The 20,100-nt window shown below is 35.6% G+C and overlaps 1 long non-coding RNA gene across 3 annotated transcripts in view; it reads right to left on the reverse strand.

The window, feature by feature from the left end:
- The window catches only part of LOC140609435 (uncharacterized), a 60,703-nt gene that overhangs the window by 17,154 nt on the left and 23,449 nt on the right, over positions 1 to 20,100 (reverse strand). For 2 of the 3 annotated variants that reach the window (XR_012011268.1, XR_012011267.1), the window contains exons 3-4: positions 10,594 to 10,715; positions 4,516 to 4,637 (exon numbers count right to left, since the gene is read on the reverse strand). This is a non-coding gene — a long non-coding RNA (uncharacterized lncRNA). The remainder of the gene's footprint in view (positions 1 to 4,515; positions 4,638 to 10,593; positions 10,716 to 20,100) is intronic. The other variant, XR_012011269.1, reaches the window with a different exon arrangement.

Consider the following 20,100-nt stretch of genomic DNA (forward strand, 5'->3'; position numbering starts at 1 on the left):
GGACACCCAGTTGGCTAAGCATCTGCCATTGGCTCAGGGTTCTGGGCTTCCTGCTCAGAGAGGAGCCTGCCCTCTTCCTCTCCCCCCGGCCAAGCCCCGGCTCGTGCTCTCTGTCTCTCAAGTAAGTACATATAATCTTTTTTAAAAAGTTGTATAAACATGCTCCCATATGTATGAATGCATGTAGACAGACATCTGTAGGATTTCTATAAAAATTTACTAGTGGTTGTGCATTATAGAAACACTTGATAAAAAAAACTCTATATTAAATGCTTTCCCCCCTTTAATTAGCATGTGCTTCAAAGTTATGATCTTCTTACCTTTTTTTCTTCTTTTTTTTAGTGTCGAGCCTCATACCTATTTAAGGACAGATAAGGGAGATGTTCTCTGTATTCCGCACCAGCGTGTGCACGCGCGCACAGACACGCACACCTGGAATCTGGGGGATGAAATGATTTTCTAGGAGTGACTTTCTGAGTTTTATTAGGAACAGTGGAACAGGAATTAGCCTCAGATTTTCTCTTTTTCTTTTTCTTTTTTTTTTTCATTGTCTTTGTCGGTGTTTAGTCTAAATGTTCCAGTTCCTTAGCTCTATCACTTTTGACATAATGCTCAGACTTCTTATCATTCAGGTCATTTTGCTCCAAATGCATTCCTGACTGTTAATTTACTAATTAAATTGAGGTATATACAAATAAAATAATAAAATAAAATAAAATAAAATAGGTATATAGAAGTGTGTGTAATATTCAGGTATAATCTTAAAAACACGTAATGGAATGTATTACCTTCCTTGATTAGAACATTATGCATTTATTAAACCAAGATATAATACTCTTATTACTCATGCATTTCAGCTAATTAGTATTTTATATTCCCATTATGACTGTAATATATGTTCCCTGTGAGACATTTGATAAGTATAGAAAAAATAATTTTTAAAAATTACTCGTATATCCCTCATAGTTTGTCTACCCAAAAATAACTTCTCTGAATCTTTTGTGCCTTTTCCTACCAAAAAGGAAGCTGTTTGGGGCAGGATTTTCATTTGTTTTGTTCGGTTCTCATTTTACGCCTAGATTAGTACCTGGAATATATTAGGAGGCATTTAATTAAAATTTGTGGAAGGAGCAGATAATATATGTATATACATTTATATTTTTGAGTACATAAGAGAATCAGTAAAATTTTGTACCTTCCCTTGTTTTAGTTCATATTAAGTTATTTAAAGCATTTGCATTTTTATGTTATAACAGATACTTTCTAACTACCATCATGATTCATAAGGCTCATGGAGTGAATATGCTGACTTTTTTTGGACATTGCAGTACTTTTCACATTTTGTTTCAATGACAAATAATGCTTCTGCAAACATCTCTTTGCACATATTTTCATATTTTTTGAGAAATATCTTGTGTATATTTTTTCAAAGTGAAATTATTGATCCAAAGATGTGAATAGTTCAAAATAAACACTCTTCTTCCCTCCCTTCTCTGTTACTCAGATTTTGAGTACATGTTGAATGTGTGGTCATTTTTTTTTGTCATTGAACTTCCAGCTTTTGTTTTGTTTTGTTTTGTTTTCACTTCGAACTCTACATATTCACCAATTCACGCATGTTAGGTGTGTTGTTCAGGCAGGTACGAATGCCTGGGACTCCCCAGCCTATGACTACCTGTCTTCTCACTGCCCAGCAGCAACCACTTCTTTCTCTCTGGTCAGAATTAAGAGGCAGTTCCATTTTGCTTCTACTACCTTCTGAGAGATGAAATTGTCAGCAAGACAAGTCAAGATTTTGTCTGATGCTCAGCTTTTTAGTGTAATGAGGTTTCTAGCAGATGTCTTTATAGTGGAAGTGCCCCCATTACTGTTACATCTTTTCTCTGTGACAGATTTTTAATCTGTGTTAGGAAAGCAGTGCCCATGTCTTTTGTTGAACTGGGCAGTCAGTCATGGGCTCTTCTACTGTGATCCTTTAGTTTCTCTTTCTTCAGATGGCTTTCGTCTTTCCCTGTCTGTAGATGTCAGTATAGAAGCCATCCTTGTTAAAAAGAAAGCATAAACATTTTCCATAAAAACAAGAACACAATGCATAGTTAGGCCTGTCTTAGAGGTTATATACACCAACTATGGAAAGCCTAGAAAATGATGAAAAGTTTAAAGAAGAAACCACCAAATAACCCATAATCCCACAATCTAAAGATGGTACTTGTTAATATTTTGCCATAATTCTTCTAGGTTTTTTTTTCTGTATATGAGTATGTGTGTGTTAGATGTTACTGGAATGGGACTGTATGTTTAACTCTTATTCTGAGATTATATTTGACATTATATTATAAGCACTTTTTTGACTTTAAAACGTTTTTGGGGAAAAAAAAGGTTAGTCCAATGATTATGTAAATTTCATCTTGGAAATAGGTTACAGCTAATTTAATCATGTTTCTGCATTTTTTCCCATTTGTTTCAATTTGTCGCTAATAAGGACAACTCACCCACAAACATCTCAGTAAGTAAATCTTCGTCTACACAACTGCGGTGGTTTCCCACCGACAGATCCCTCCATGTGGATTTGCCTGGAGAATGTGCCAGCACTGCTTTAGGCTGTGTCCGTGGGATCCTGTATTCCTGCACCCTTGCCCACACTCAGCTTTTGTTATCTTTGTTCATTTTATAGATGAGATTCAAGTCTTATAGGTTTAAATCTTATTAGACTATTAATGAGGATACACTCCTCTTTCAGGCCATTTTTTTTCTTCCTTCATTGGAGATTTGTTACCCCACGTAGCAACTCGCTGTGTCTTTCTGCTGTTCAAATCTTTTTTTGAACAATTTGATAATTTTTAAGTTGACTTTTATTTTACCACATCAATTCATGCATAGTTTAAGAAGTCAAGTTGAATTATAAGGTTTATCGCCACCAACAGCAGTCCTCAGCTCACTCCTACGTGTCATCAACTCCACTTGATCACGGCATCCACATTCATGTCTTTTAGCTGTGTCACCTTCTACTATCTTCCATATTTCCAAATCACTGAGACAGCTATTTCAAGTATTTACAATTCAGATATTATTGACTTGTTATTATGAAGTTAGCTATCTTATACACTCCCCACCAACACCTACTTCCTCCCCACCCCACCTTTCAAATATAGTTATAACACTATTTTTGGCTAGAATCAGTAATTGAGGTTTTCACTCATATGGCTATACACATGTTGCTTAGAGTTGATCACGTTTCTTACAAGTTCCAATTTCCCATTTTGTTTTTGTTTAATTTCACATCGTTCATCGTTAACTTATTCTCAAGTCATCTGGAACTATAAGACTCTTGTCAATATGATCAAACACACCAGATAATTTTTTTCTTCCTTCTCTCGATGGCATCCTTTGGGAGACCTTCTGGTCTCTTGCTCCCACTGAAATATTCTCTCTAATCCTGCTGCATGTTTTCACCCAAAGCTCCTTTTGTCTCCCCCTTGCCTTGGATTCCATGTTTCTTTTTTTGGCTGACTCCCTTCAGCAAGAGGAAAATGTATAGGATATGCAATTTTTGTGATCTTCCATATTGCTTAATTTACTCTTATATTTGAGAATAGTTTGTTTTTTAATACAATGTTTATCAGAAATAATATCCGCCCCGAATTTTTTTTTTTTTTTTTTTTTTAGAAAGGCCCCATTGTGCTCTAACTTCCAGGGTTGCTACTGAGAAGTCTGACATGTTTCTATTTCTGTCTTTCATATTCCACCTGTATTTTCTCTCTACCGGTAAGTTCTTAAATCTTCATTTTACTCCCAGTGTTCTGTTATTTCATCTTTTATTTTTGGTAGGGTAAATCAGCCACCCCATCAGCTGTTCCTGGTGTTCTGTGTCTTTAATGTCTCCAGAAAGTAAACCTCCTGTGTTCTTCTGGGTGGGGAAAGAGCAGTCACTTTCCTTGGAGGGGTTGCTGCAAGGAGAAGGAGTGTTTTCTTCTGAATTTTATTCATTAATTTGTTGATTCATTCACTTATTTGTTCATTCATTTTTGCATTCAACAAACACTTATTAAATACTGAAAATGTGGCAAGCATGGCACCTGGCAATATAGGGAGACATGTTTTTTCCTCTCAAGAAGGGTCTACTCTGGTTCCTTTAACCTTTTACTAGCATTCTGATTATGCGTTTTCAGTACTTTTACTTAAGTATTACATCCTAATATATCTCTATGCTTTGATGCTCATTTTGATTTTACTCCAACCACTTGGTGTATCTTATTTTTTCCATAATCTGATTTAACAAACACTTCTTAGTAGCACACTGTGCACTTTCAGTGCTTGGGGTCAGGGATACATAGCAGAAGAAGGATGAAATCTCTGCCTATACATTGCTCTCTGGCTCTCTCTATTTGCCTCTCCATGCTTCAGAATCTGAGAAAACTCTGAAAGAGATTTCCTTTCCTCTAGGGCCACTGAAAGTGAGCTGAGAACAAATCTCTTCTTTTTCTAGATTCATAATGTTGGATGGAGTTTTGTTACCTCAGTCCTCTCCAATTCCAGGACTCCATCTCAGGGGGTCCTTTATTCCTCCTCCTTCCCTGATCAGATCTATATGGAGTGTGCTCGTGGTGCTCAGAAGGTGGAATTAATGATGGGTGCTACTGAAATAAAAAACAAAAACAAAAATTTCCTTAGATGATGTTGATGAAACTTGAAAAGGCAAAAATTTGACAACTTAGCTCTCTATTCCCCCTTGAGATAATGAAGGTCAGGTTCAGTCATGACAATGGGCCGTGTCCCAGGGCAAAAAAGAGGGAAAAGCACATGGATCAATGAAACTCCATTTTTCTCTCTCAGTCACTCTCTCCTCTCCTCGGGCAGCAGAATTAAAAAACGCCTTGCCAATGACTTGGCCTGCTCTGACCTTTGCAACACTACCAAAATGTCCCTGATTCTTGCATTTTCATTCTTTCTTACATGGGCATAAATTTGGGGGATTCTTGAATTCTTCTACTTGTCTACCAAAATTTAGAATGTTTTCTCAGAGAATTCTTTTGTGTATGTGTTTCCAAGGAACATTTGAGTTAGGATGATCTCATATCACAATCTGTGATCATCTCTAAACCAAAGAATCAGGACGGAATATATTCATTTTCATCACAATTCATACAATAGACATTTAAAATAATTTATTTATATCTGCCAACATTTTTATTTCTTCTAGCTTATTTCTTTTTAATAGGGTTAACTGTTCAGGTAATTTATAATTTCATATTTCTCTGTAAATGAATTACATGATTTATTAAATCATACTTAACACCAACACTCATGCTTTCAATATCATTTTCGACTTTAGTCTTTTAAAATCCCCTTTTCATCATGGATCTATGATGAGTTCTTTAGAAAATAACACAAAAATGCAAAAGAGGACACAAGTAAATACCACTTCACAGTTGTGAACACTGATACATATTTTGCATGCTATGCTCTTGCCAATTTTTGATGGGAAAAGTTCTATAGATTTTGTAAGTTTTTAAACAAAAGAAATGCTCTTTGAAATTTTGAACTTAAGACATGTTTTTAAAAAATGGACCTTATATGATAGTTAAAGAATTTTATGTAAGGTGAAATAGGAGGGATGAGACAACTTCAAAAATTCTTTACAAATTTAGATATGACTTCCGATTTTTACTTAATATTTTAAAAGTACCTAATTATACAGTATGATAGTAATGGTTCTGTATTCCATAAAATGTTAAATATCTAAAATGTTAGCAGATATGTGATGATAGTACAAACATAGGGAAATGACTTTTGTTTTGTTTTTGTATTACCTAAAACTTCAGCCAGATAATCTTATCAGCTGCATTAGGCAGTAATATTTGCCCAGAGATTCTCAAACATCAGTGCTTTCATTGCAACTTAACATGGTTATATGACTAAGTTTAGAATCTATTTTTAAACAGTAAACGTCTGTTATAGTCCTTCTTTATAGCTCCATACATTCTCCCCACACTTTCTTTGCTTAGAAAGTCCTAGATACTTAGCCACTGCTTCTTTGTTGGATTACTATTTATTCATTTACTCCAGTCATTTTAGAGAAGTAAATGTTCTCCAATGAATGAGACCTATTTATTTCACACTTCCTTCTATTATATGTTTAATAACAAATGTTACTTTAGTAACCAGAAACATTGATGAATGTGATCTTAAATGTGGCCAATATTGAGTCACTAATATTGTTTCCCATGTTTTCTGGAATCCATGATGCTAAAGATCATGATCTACTTCATTACCAATTCTTTCCTATGTGATTAAGCTACCACTTTCAATTGTTTTGCCTGTTTCTACAAGCCTTTTCAATGTCCAAAACCTTCATTTTTTTATTTAGAATTATTTAGAAATATAAGAAATATTTAAATAATCATACTCTACTGATCATTTTATGCCTTTGTCAACCTTTCTCAAACTGTTTCCTCAGATGGATGGTGACTTTTAAAATTCTGTTTGGCACCTGTATTCATGTGTTCCATTTGGTGTTTCATTGACACATTATAATTTTGAAAATGTTTTCTGGTTGATTATCTTTGGGAAATACCATTACATTTTAGTACCATAGTATGTATACTGGTTAGGATTCTGTGGTTGAAAGTTAGCAGAAAACAGCTTGATTCAGTTTAAGCAAAACAAAGCAATTTATTAAGTAGAGGTATGATTTTCTCAAAGACTCCAAGGATAGGAAGGGGCTAAAACTTGGAACTGGAATATTGTTAAGAACTTGGTTCTCTTGGCTTTGCTTTTCCCCTTTTTATTACTCTTTCCTTCTCCTTTTTCTAGCCTCGCCTCTTCTCCATCCTCCCGACCCCCACAACACCTTCTCCTCTTTCTTTTTCTCTGTTGGCTTCTTCTATTTCTTTATTCACAGGGAAGAATTTTGCCAAGCCGTATCTCCTGAGTATTTGAGTTCCAATTGCATTCATACACAGGACTGTTCCCTGGTTCTCAATTCTGGCTTCAAATTACCAGAAGTATCTGACTTGTCCAACTTGGATGAGGTGACACTTCTGATCCAATTATCGATAGCCAGGAAGGCCCAGGGTACAAATGTACAAATATGGCTGTCAAGGGCTCACTTTATAAAATGGTGATCAGGTCCAAGAAAAAGAATGGGGCATTTTGGGTTGAAAACCTGAAGGGTTATGGTAATATACTGCAATATAGCAATTTCTGAATTGCTATATTTTAATTTAAATTAAGTTAATTTTAATTTTTTCCACCATATCCAAATGTCACCATTATTTCTTTGAGTCTCCAGAAAACATTTAGGTTATGGTGATAGGTCAAGTTAAAATCAACCCTAATTTTCATTAGTTCGTAGGAAAGTTACTCACTTCTTAATTTAAAAGTAAATAGTTACCATGAGTTAATAATATATGTTAAGCATTTAGAATAATGCCTGGCACACGGTAAGCACCCTTTAAGTGTTTGCTTTTATTCTTATATCCTAATGTTTATTTATTCATTCTGTGTTTCTTATATGCCAGAAATTATACTAAAAGTTGGGGATATAATGTTGCATAAGACTCTGGGTTTTTTTTTTCTACCTTCAAGGAGTTCAGTTTAAAATATATCTAGAAATATGACAATTAAGCTTTTGCCCTAAGGGATTTAAGTAAAATACATCAGACTTTATAATTGGTGATAGATATGTTATTTGCAGTGTAAGATGTGACTAAACCTTGTAAATGAAGCAAGATTTACCTTTGATGCCTCTCACATCATCTTTCTGCATGCTGCTTTCTCTTCAGATCTTCCTGACTCTCAGTACTAATTATTTGTGACTCCAAAGTTGCACACACAGGACTTGTTTTCTGCCTACCCCTTTAGGAGCTGAACCTTTACAGAAAGCTTCTCTCTTTCCTGTAGATGTTGTCTCATTTTCTAATTGCCTGGATAAATCACTGACTAAAAATGGTTGGAAAAGGCATTTTGAATTTTAAAGTGTTGGGGTTCATTGCCCACTCTTCTACATATTGGATCTGGTAGGATATGGGGGAGAAGAAGGTGGAAGAGTCTATTTGAGAATAGATGATATCAGAGAATTGAGCCAGAAGCTCAAGTGGTGAACTTGAGAGAAGAAAAACAGATGTACGTCAAATCACGTGCTGGATCCAGGTGTCAAATTGATGAGCTTTACAGAGGAGAGCCCTGGAGCAGGAGTTAGATTTCCTAAACAAGTCGAGCCGAGGTGAACACTGGTTTAGGTGGGAGAGTATGATGAGCACAAGGAGGACTGAATATATGCCTGCTCAAGACTGAATCGAAAACCTCTCAATGATCTTCTGTGTCCTTTTAGAAGTTAAAGGCACTTTGCTAGACAAGTGGCTATGTTACCTGAATTTAGACACTTTCAAAAGGATAAGAAGAGGCCTACATTGCAAAACTTTGGTTAAGAGTGGATGTGATAGTTTACAAGTGGGCCTCCACTCTGGGAAGGGCAAACATTTGTTGACAAGGCAGCTAGAGTTCCTTGCTTCATGATACATTATGCGTTTTCTACCTTCTAATCCATGGTTATTCTCTCTGTGACCCTGTCTCCTGATCTAATTCTTCTCTACTTTGTTGTTCATAAATGCTTGTCTTCTGCGTGTTTCCCTAACTCGATACGCTTCCATTAGAAGCTTCTCGTGATTTACATACCTCCATGAAGTGATGATGCCTGTATACATACATCCCTCACTGACCCAGTTTGTTTCAGAGTCCTGCATCGGTGTGACGTGCACTTCAAATAGATATTCCACATGCACTTCAGATAGAAAATGTATAAAAGTGAATGTGTACGCGCCTTTCCGACCTTCCATATTAAGCTAAATCTCAGTCAACTAACCAAAAAAAAACAAAAACAGAAAAAAAACAGAAAAACAAAACAAAAACCAAAATTCTTCAAGTTATATAATTTTAATGAACACTAACACTGGCTATCCAAATCCAACATTAGCAATTTTGTATTTCTCCTTCTTCCTCACTACTTATGTATGATAAATATCCCACTCAAGAAATATCCCCTAGATATTTTCTCAGATCTGTATCTTATCTCCATTCCTGCTTCCCTGTTACAGTTTCCTTAGATAAGGCCCTAATAACTTATTACCTTAAATTTATGTAATGTTTAATATATATGAATATATAGCATCCATGTAAGTTACAAAATCTAATAATAAATCAACAACCACAAACCTATGCACAACGTAAGAATTATATCACTACCAACATTTTTGAAGTTATCTGTGTTTTTATCCCTAACCCCATCCATATACCTCTCTACCTTCATAGAGAGTATCTATTACCCTGAATTTTGTGCTGATCATTTCCAATTTTTAATAGTTTAAAAAATCACATATGCAGTCATAAATGATGTGTTGTTTACTTTTGCTTGTTTTGAACTTTAAAGCACTTTGCTCTATGTATCTAGTCTTCTACTACTTGGTTTTTCACTCAAAATTATCCTTTTATGACTTATTCATGTGTGTGGAGATCTGGTTCCTTCTTTTTCACTGCTATATAATATTTTATTATGGAATATGTGACAATGCGTTTATCATATTCCTAAGAACATTAGAATTGTTTCTAGATTTCTGCTATTACAAAAACCATTGCTATGAATCTTCTTATACATTTTATTTAAGGCTCACACCCAAAAATTTCTTCAGATTATATGGCTTAGGAGTGAAATGGCTTCATTTAAATGATAGTGCCTATTATTTTCCAAAATAGTTGTATCAACTTACCACTATATCTTTCCCAAACCTCATATTACTCAACATATTAATTTTGTAAGTCCAGTGCTCTAAATGCTATGTAATTTTAAAAATTTGCATATTACATATATTTTAATGATGTTGACTACCTTTTCATATGATGGGCTTTTACTGCTCCTTTTTATGAAATATCATTTTTTCAGTTGCTACTTATCCATTGGGTTGCTGGTCCTTTTTCTTATTATGTAGTTGTCTTTTTACTTTCTTTGTGATGTCTTTTGGTGACCAGTCATTTTTTATTTTAATGTGGTGAAGTTCAACAATAATTCTTATTAGGGAGGCATGTTTTATGTTTTTGTTAGGATATCCTTGACCACGTTAATTTTACAAAGACATTGTCCTATTTTTTATTTTAGAAATTGTAAAAATTTGGCTATCACATTTTTTTCAGGAATTACCTTTTCTTGGGGTGCCTAGGTGGCTCAGTTGTCTAAGTGGCTGCCTTCAGCTCAGGTCATGATCTTGGGGTCCTGCGATCGAGCCTCATGTTGGGCTCCCTGTTTGTCCTTCTCCCTTTGCCCCACCCCCTACTCTTGCTCTAGTTCTCTCTGTGTGTTAAATCAATAAAGTCTTAAAAAAAAAAAAGAATTACCTTTTCTTTATAAGGTGAAGTAGGGATAGTTTCATCATATAGATAACCATATGGATAACCCAACAGTGTTTTTAAAAGTAATACATATTTCCCTAGTGATCTGCAATGGCCCTCTCCCATATATTAAATCTCCTTATGTGTCTGAATCTATTTTTGGGCTTTTTCTTCTGTTTCATTAAGTTGTATATCCTGGTATCTTTTACTTACCATGTCTTAGTAATAAGCCCTAATATCTGGTATCTTCCTCTTCTTCTTAAAAAATGCCTTGGTTATTCTTGCGTTCTTTGATGTTCATTTTAGAATTGCCATGTCAAGTTCTACAAAATACCCTGGAATTGAAAATGAAATTGCATAGGTTATACAGGTCAATTGCAGTGGTGACAGGTACCATTAGGTTATCAATTCCTCCTATTCATTAACATGATAGAGCTTTCATTAAGCCTGCTTTATCCTGTTCCAATAAAGTTTTATAATTTTCTCCATACAAATCTTGCATATATTTTGAGCCTCTATAGGTTATTGTCTATCCTATTTTAATAGCTTCCTAAATAGTTTCCTATTTTAATTCCTTAAATCCATCCTTTCTACTGCCTTTTATGATATATTTATAAAATTTAAATCTGTTATATTTATAGGCACAGAAGAACGTGTGATGTTTCAAGTTAAGAACCATGTTACCAAAGGCTATCTACACAACAATCCCTTTTTGGGCAAATTGCATATTTTAATATATATTCATGCAGGAAAATGTCTAGAACGAGGAACACAAAATCAGAAATGTTAAGAGTAATGATTTCTGGGCATGGGGATTCAGGATGCTTGTTTATCTATTTGTTTAGTTAGTTTTAAGATTATTCATTTTTGATAGAGAGAATAGGAGCAGGGGGAGGAGCAGAGGGAGAAGCAGACTTCCCACTGAGCAGGGAGCCTGACCTGGGGTTTGATTCCGGGACTCCAAGATTATGACCTGAGCCAAAGGCAGACACTTAACTGACTGAACCATCCAGGTGCCCCTTCAGGGAGCTTGTTTAAAAATATTATTTTGTAAGAACACACTACAGGCTTAAGCACCACACACATACACACCGTATGTATAAATTACATGTAATAATACATCATGGTCTTCATCTTGCTTATTATTCCTCTTCACTAAGAAAGACCAAAACCTTCAATTAGGACAATGTCTATCCTGATCCTGTTCTGATTTTCTTCTGCTCCCCTGTCACTGTTGAGTGTCTCTCAGTGTGACATTTGCCTTGCTGGCTGCTGCTTCTTAGCTTCTGTCCCCAATTGCCTAAACCTCACACATTAATCATGGAGTCTTTTTTTATGTACCATATTCCACTTAACCAACTCCCTTTCTGCATTCAAAAATAAATGAAGTGTGCAAGAGTTCATATATACAGAATGGTGAAATACGTAACATAAAATTGCATGTGTACCCTCCATTAAGCTAAGAAATAAAACATTGCAAATACAGTTATAAATTCTGTGTGTATTCTTCTCTGATCACGCCCCCTCACTCACCCCCTAGATCTCCTTGTTACCAATATACTGAATATGATGCTGATTTGCACAGTTATTTATATCATAGCTAGATTGTACGGGTCCCCAAATGAAAATACAATATTTAGCTTCATTGATAACTGATATCATATGGTATCTAATTCTCTGCAATTTGCTTTTTTCCACCTCAACACTTTGCTTGTTAGATTATTTCCTGCTGGTACTTAAAGTAAGAGTGCACTTAGGATATAGCAAAATACTATTCACTTTTGCATAATATTTAACTATCTCACATTTAATCAGTTCTCCCCTCGATGGGCTTTTAAGTTGCTTCTAATTTTTTACTTTTATAAATAATAGTATTGAAACATTCTTGTACCTGTCTCCTTGTGTTCACTTAATAAGAGTTTCTTTAGAGTACAGGTCTAGGAATGGAATTTCTGGGTTGTAGGGTATGTGTACCTTAGACTTCACCCATTTTTGTCAAATTTCTCTCCAAAGTTTTATACCTAATTACATTCTCACTGATGGCATGGGATAGTTCCCATTGCTCCATGCCCTTTCTAGCTCTTCTTATCAGATTGTTTCCTTATCTGATGAATGTGAAATGGTGTTTCACTGAGGTTTAGTTCTGCATTTTCTTCAAACTGAGCTTCTTTTCAGATATTTATTGGCTATTTGGGTTTCTGCTTATGTCTATTTTCTTATTTTTGTACTATCAATACATATTACATTCTTTTTTTTAAAGATTTTATATTTATTCATGACAGACATACAGAGAGAGAGAGAGAGAGAGAGAGAGAGAGAGGCAGAGTCACAGGCAGAGGGAGAAGCAGGCTCCATGCAGGGAGCCCGACATGGGACTCAATCCCAGGTCTCCAGGATCACGCCCTGGGCTGAAGGTGGCGCTAAACCGCTGGGCCACTGGGGCTGCCCACATTCTTAGTAAAAATAACAGTGAAGGAAAAATGCAAGTAGAATCATGTTAACTTTCTCTACCATCCCCAGACTTCCTCCCTGCCACCCCCAAGTCCATGAGCCTGATCAAACCATCACACCTTCCCTGACCTGTGCTCTGCCTCCTTTCATTTGGTCCTCTGTTTATGCATTTCCCTCTGCTTGACTGAGCCTCCAAAAACTCTTTCAAAATGCCCCTTCTTGGTGTTTCTGTAGATCTGCTCTTTTAACGTATGAGGCACATTACATTAAAATGACTTATTTTCAGAATTATCCCATTCTTGGCTTTCCCACCTTCCTGCAGTGGACTTTAATCTCCAGGCATCAGGGGTCAAATGTAACCAGCTTTTGCATTCCCAGAGCTCATCACAGCGCTGGACATGCATTGAATTTACCTCTATGGAGAGGTGACTAGGATCCTAGGAAAAAAGCGTGCCAGCCGCACAGTTGCTCCTTCGTGACACAGCAAGGAATCTGTGAGCAGATGCCATTTAGTGACGCTACTGAAAAGGGTAATGCTGAGTAGTTATACTATTCATAGAACTAAGATTGGTCTAGGGCAGTGGTTCTCAGGCCCGGCTACACATTAAAATCACCTGGGAACTTTTAAAAATACTAACATCTGAGTTCTACCTCTGGAGATTCACATTTAATTGGTCACGGGTACACCCTTAGAATTGGGAGTTTGAAAAGATTCCCAGGTGATTCTAATGTGACCACAGTTTTCTGTTTTTTGTTTTTTGTTTTTTGTTTTTTTTTAAAACAGCTGTTGTTCTCAGGGCACATGATTAGAGTTGGCTACAAGGGCGGCTATTGGTAGCTGTCAAAAGCAAGGAAGGGCCACCGTGGCAGGCAAGGGAAAGGCCCAGAGGGGCTGCAGCTGGGACCACCATCCAGCGAGGCAGAGGAATTGGGCCAGAAATCCACGGCTACCAAAGGGACCTGCTGCCACCAGGTGGTCAGACCTCATTCACATGGCATCGTCTCTAGACTGGGGGGACCAAGGCATCAAGGTTTCTCCTCCTCTTTTCCATTCTAAGGAATAACACACAGCAATGAGGCAGATGAGAAAATCACATGCCTTCTCTGGTGGCAGTTTATCCTGAGACTCAGAGACGATCTGGAGGGTTATTTGAAACAATAAAAAAGAATTTATATCCTAAGTCAACCTTCAGCTGTCCAAAGAGAATGGATGAATTTGAGGAAAGTGAAGTACATTGAATGCAGGTTGAGTTGAATGTTTAACACATTCTTTTTTTTTTTATATATATATAGTAGTCAAGATTTTTTTAAATAATAAATTTATTTTTTATTGGTGTTCAATTTGCCAACATACAGAAATGTTTAACACATTCTTCAATAAATGTCATCTAGTCATGAAATATTCTCTTCTCCGCCATCTCTAGATCTGTGTCCTTACCTAACAGATGGAGGGGGACAGGGGTGTGCTTTATTGTAAGGAAGGTGGCAGTCACTTTGTTGTTCTCATATATTGCTGAGTAATCACCCCAGAAATGGAAAGTCTTAATAACGGCAGTTTGTTATTCTCTCTCATGGTTCTGCGGGTTGATGAGCTCACCTGGGTGGTTCTCAATTGGACTCTCCTGGGGGGATACCTGGGCTTCAGGCAGCTGGAAGCGAGGGCTGGCATCTCTGAAAGGCCTACTGGGCTGGATATTCAGATGGCTCCCTCACCTGCTCGCTGCTGGCTGTCAGGAGGGAGCTCAGAGGGGGCTGCTGATAGAAATGCCAACCATGGCCTCTCCAGGGGACCTCGTCGTCTGACAGCATGGCAGCTGAGTTCTGAGAGGGAGAGTCCTAAGACTGCGTGGACAAGAGGTGGGGACCCGAAGCTGCCACTGCTGTTTGGACTTGCCTTTGGAGTTCTCAGAAGGTCACTTTTGCCTCATTCTATTGGTCAAAACAGTTACAGTGTCCCCTCAGCCTCAAGAGTAAAGAGATATCCCCCCACTGATGGCAGATTTGCAAGGTCATGTTGCAAGTGAGCAGAGAAATGCACAAGAGCTCTGTTTGTAAATGTTTATCTCAGTTAAAACTTTGATCAAATAAATGCCAAAGCATTATGGGAGTGTTCAATATGAAGGGCTGAACCCACTAAGTGATTAAGACAGTATGTGAATTGCAATGCGATGAGTTGCCTTCACCTTGTTGTGAAATCTGGAATAATAACTCTTAAGCTTAGGAATTAGATCTTGGGATCAATTTTTGTAAGTGAATCTCAAACAGATATTTCATTTATTTAATTGACTAACTTAGAAATTAATTTCTTTGCAGTAACATTATTTAAAAAAGTTATACTTATTATTAGCCTTTAAATGTTCAGTATATTATCTGGCACATTATGATGGCTGCATTATCTTTTTATGTGGGAATTGGGAAATCTGAAATGTTTGGTGGGGAATTTACTGCAAATATACTATTTTTTTTAAAAGATGAACTAGGAATTGTAAACTGATTTATCCTCATGTCTTTAGACTCAAAGTTAAGCTATGGGATGGCCTCAAATATATCTTTTTTTTTTTTGGATGAATTATACACACACACACATATATATATATTTTGGAGATATGTCTTCTTGGTATGTAAGAACAAATTTGTTGGATTTATTAGGCCAATAATTGCTCCAGTAGTCAACTGACTAGTGTTCTGGTATTTTATAATTGATGGGAAGCTACAAAATTCCCACATAACTTTATGTTGTGATAAGATTGCAAAATGAAATACGTAATTGTTCAATGGACATTCCTACTTGTCATATTTTTCTGTCAAAAGAAAAAAAATAATGTAACTAAACTATATACTCCTTTTCCCACACCCTCTCTATTTTGTTAATCCTGATGAGTTAAAGACATTTTTGTCAGTATGAGGGGATGGGAATAGTATTTTGGCTATGAATATGTCAAATTAATGTGGTTAAGAAATGGCTGTTTATGAGACAAGTGGTTATTCTCCAAAGTATTTGGAATAATGTGAGAATTGGGAGCAGATAGGTTAAGAAATCTTTTCATATATGGCAAAAGCAGAGAAGTTTAAAAATAAATTTATTTGTAAGGTCTAGGTGGGCACTGCAGGAAGTAGGAGGCCAACCATAAAAACAATGAAATAGGAAATACCTTGGCTTTCACACCCTGTTTTACTCAACTGATTTCCCATTTCTTTCTCTAGCAGAAATAAGCTTCAAACCTTAATGAAGAGCTCTCACTGTCATCCCATGCATTGAGTATTCCTATGTGGGGCACCTTTGGGAATATCTAGAAGCTAGATGCCATATAGATGTACATTCAAAGGTGTCATTACTCCTTCCTATTTTCAGAAAAGAGAAGCAAATATATTAGCATCAGGCAATATCTGAAGAGCTAATAAGAAAAAATAATCAACTTAAATAAAAGTTTGATAAGTTGGGTCAAATTAGTTAGAAAAATATTTATAGCTTTTAAACATCTCTAACTTTTTTTTTTTTTTTACATTTCTAACTTTTTGAGGAGAATATTAAAGTGAAATTTGTTCCTTAGGGTATTCAAATGGTTTGTAAATACATTTTAAAATTTAAATTATTATTGGTTTTAATAATAGCAGGATTGAGATATAGGTCATATACCATAAAGTTCACCTATTTAAAATTTACAATTAAATGCTTTTTTGAAGTATTCACAAAGTTGTGCAATCTTCATTACCATCAATTTTAAAACATTTTCACCATCCTTCCTCCCAAAACTCATACCCATTAGAAGTTACTCCCTTCCCCTGATCTCTTCTCCCAGCCAGAGGCCACCAGTGATCTACTTTCTGTCTTCATAGATTTGTCTATTATGGACATTTCCTATAACTAGTGTCATACCATACAGTCTTTTGAGACTGCTTTCTTTCCTCCTGCATACATACTATTTGCAAGGTTCACTGATGTTGAAGGATATGTCAGAACTTCATTCCTCTTTATTGTCAAATAAGATTCCATTATATAGATATAGCACATTGTATTTATCTATTCAAGTTAATGTACATTGTGGCTCTTCCTAGTTTTTGGCCATTATGAATAATGCTGCTATGAACATTCATGGACAAACTTTTTTAATGAACATATGTTTTCACTTCTCCTAGGTATGTTCCTAGGAGTGGAATTGCTGGGCCATATGATAATTACATCAAATCCTATGTTATTGCTGTTGTAGGTAGTTATATGGCAGAAAAAAAGTCTGAAGTTGGGAAACTGTAGAAGGCTAGTGGAAAGTGAGTACTGCTAGTGTCAGTGATGCCTGGAGAGGCACAAATTAGTTACACACAGTAATATATAGAATAAGAGAGAGAGAGAGAGAGCGCCCATGATATATGAAGGAAAATTCTGGAGCTCAAATTATTTCTGCTGGCTAAATCTTAATTTCATGCATCAGTAGGCAGATTCTTGGTTTTGTTTTGTTTAGTTTTTCTCCTTTGGGAGCATGAGAAAAGTATGAGGATTATATGTCCACACAAGTATAGGGTGCATATCAAAGCTCATTTGAAAAAGCAATTAAGTTTGTTCATTTATTCATTCATTCACTCATCTCTATATTCATGAACACTTATTATATGGGCAAATCATTTCTAGGTGATTGAGATACATCACTGAGCAAAACAGGCCAGTATGCCTGACCTCACGGAGCTTATTTACATACTCACAGGGAATGGAGCTATGTGTTATGTATGCATTCCCCCAAAATGGTCGGTTGGAAAAAACAATATAGTTTAGGCAAATTGGTGAAAAAAAAAAAAAGACAAAAAACCCTTCTAATTAAGTACTCAGTTGTGTATTAAAATAAAATTAAAAGTACCCCATTCATCCGATGTTCCCCCACCATTCTACTCTGTTCCTCAGCAATGTTTGCTTCTTCACATTGTATATGCTTTTTAAAAGTATGAACCATTGATTCCTTGGTTCTAAGAGGTCACCGATGATTAAAATACACTATTCAAATATTAATTATTTTAGCAAAAATATATCAATAAAAGAGACATTACCAGAGTAAATGTCCACACTGATTATAAGACACATTTCAGGGGGGGAAATGCACTTATATTTTAATAAATATAACCTAAAGACGCTCACATTCTTCACCTTTATTGTACGTAGTGTAGGGAAAGCCCATTCCCTTGCTGGAGTCACTCCAAACTTTCTCTGTATTTTACTGTTGATCACCTCAAGCACTCTCAGTCTACCTGTTAGTAAAGATGTACTTTAAGCTTATTGGTCACTTCCTACGAGAAACTATGGCTTTCCAAACAGTCACTGTAGACTGCATCTAGGACCTACTGACTTCCTCTAGAAAGCTCTTTTTTTTAATCTCCTTGCTTTTCTCGGGCTCAGTGTCCCAATCTGCTATCTCTTTAAAGTCTACTGGGAAAATGACTACTTTGTAATGTCATTTAAGATCCTGCTTTGAAAAAATAAAAAGAAGATCCTCCTTTGATTCAAGTTCATTATATTGGGGCCTAGAAAGAGAAGTCCAAACTGTAGTTAGCTTTTAAAATATGAATTTTCCTAACTTCCATGTATGAAGTTTTCTATTTATTTTAAAAACCAGAAAATGGAATCATGTAACTTATTCTGCTGTATATTTTGTATAGCAAGATATTATGAGAAATTACCTTATTTATTTTATTTGGTTGTATAGCATTTTATTGTACAAATATCTAGAACACTAATTAATAGCTACTTAGGTTGTTTCCACTTTATTATAATATTGCTACAATGAATATCTTTTATACAAGCACATATGTAAATACGTGTGTGTGTGTGTGTGTGTGTGTGTCTTTGGATGCTAATGTGAGTGTATTGGTGTATTGGTGAGTGTATTGAATTAACCAATTCATTAATACACAAAATGAATTTATTTGTTGAATACATTCCTACAGGTGGATCTGTTTGGTCAATAAATACAGATATTCAAAATTTTGATATTTTTGGCTAAACTATTCCCCATTTAACTCTGATAGCAACTCCAAAGTCCTTGGGTAGAATTCATAGCTGACATTGCCTCTTGCTTTGAAATATTTGTCAGGGACACTGCATTAGGTGAAAAAGTATTTAAATGTCCTTTCTTGGAATAGTAGTATGTTGGTGAAAAAATCATGGACAATGGGGTAACTTTGGTTTAGTGATTTGGAACATCAAAAATAAAGGTATTCTATTGGAATTGTTTTCTACTTTAGTTTCTAAGACTAAAGAAATGTTACTGTCATGGAAAAGTATTTGATAAATATGGATAGCATCTAAGTGATTTGGGGCATGCTGGGTAACAATCATGAGCAAAGATTCAGAGGCCACATTTTAGCCCTATCCCACTTATGGAACCTATTCTTATTGTATTTGTTGTGATTGTATACTAACACAAAACTTATTGATTCCATCTTTTTCTATTTTCAGGTAACCCTCTAAACATGCAGATAATGGCAGAAAACCAGCTTGACACAGGTATCTATGCTTTTGCAGTGCAGCATACTCATCAAGCTGACTGCTGAATTATTTCATGATAAGATAATTTTCCTTCAAGTCTTAATACCATAGAGGTCACGTGGTCTGGTGAAATTCATGAGGGAACTGTCACTTTCAGGCTCCTAATATCAGTCACTCTTCGATCTATATTTGGTTTATGGATTCAAGAAAGTCTGATAGCAGTTATTAGCTGCTCTTGGAAAGTTCTCTTGAAAGAGAGATTTATTTCCTGATTAATGATGGAAATGATCCAGTATTAATTTCAGTTTTTGGTATCAACAATTTTATGTTAACATCATTCTTGCTACGTTCACCTTTCAAATTACTATGATCATTCTAATGATTAAAAAGCTATTATTTGATTTAGATTCACTCTGCAATTACCAGCTGCAGCATTTCTGACATTTCTTACTAAATTTGGGTACTTGAGGTTGTACCTCAACTAACAAAAAATTTTCCTAATAGAAGCTTTTTCTTTTTTTAATGTGCATTCAGGTAAATTAAAGCATAGAAAACTAGGGAATTAGTATTATTCATAAATGTTATTCTATTGGAATATTATTTTTGATAGGTGCAGTGGAGCTTGTTTTATTATTTTTTACCTTTGAAATTAGAATACCTTATTCAATCTTTTGTTTGAATTTATAGTTTTCTTGACATTTGTTTTACAATAGCAATTTGTCTTTTCCATTACTCTGTTTTCTGAGGTGCAGTCTTAGGCCATTTGACTTTTATTTTCCTTGTTATTCATTATGATTAAC

The sequence above is a fragment of the Canis lupus genome, chromosome 18, assembly GCF_048164855.1.
Source record: "Canis lupus baileyi chromosome 18, mCanLup2.hap1, whole genome shotgun sequence".
Taxonomy (NCBI): Eukaryota; Metazoa; Chordata; class Mammalia; order Carnivora; family Canidae; genus Canis; species Canis lupus.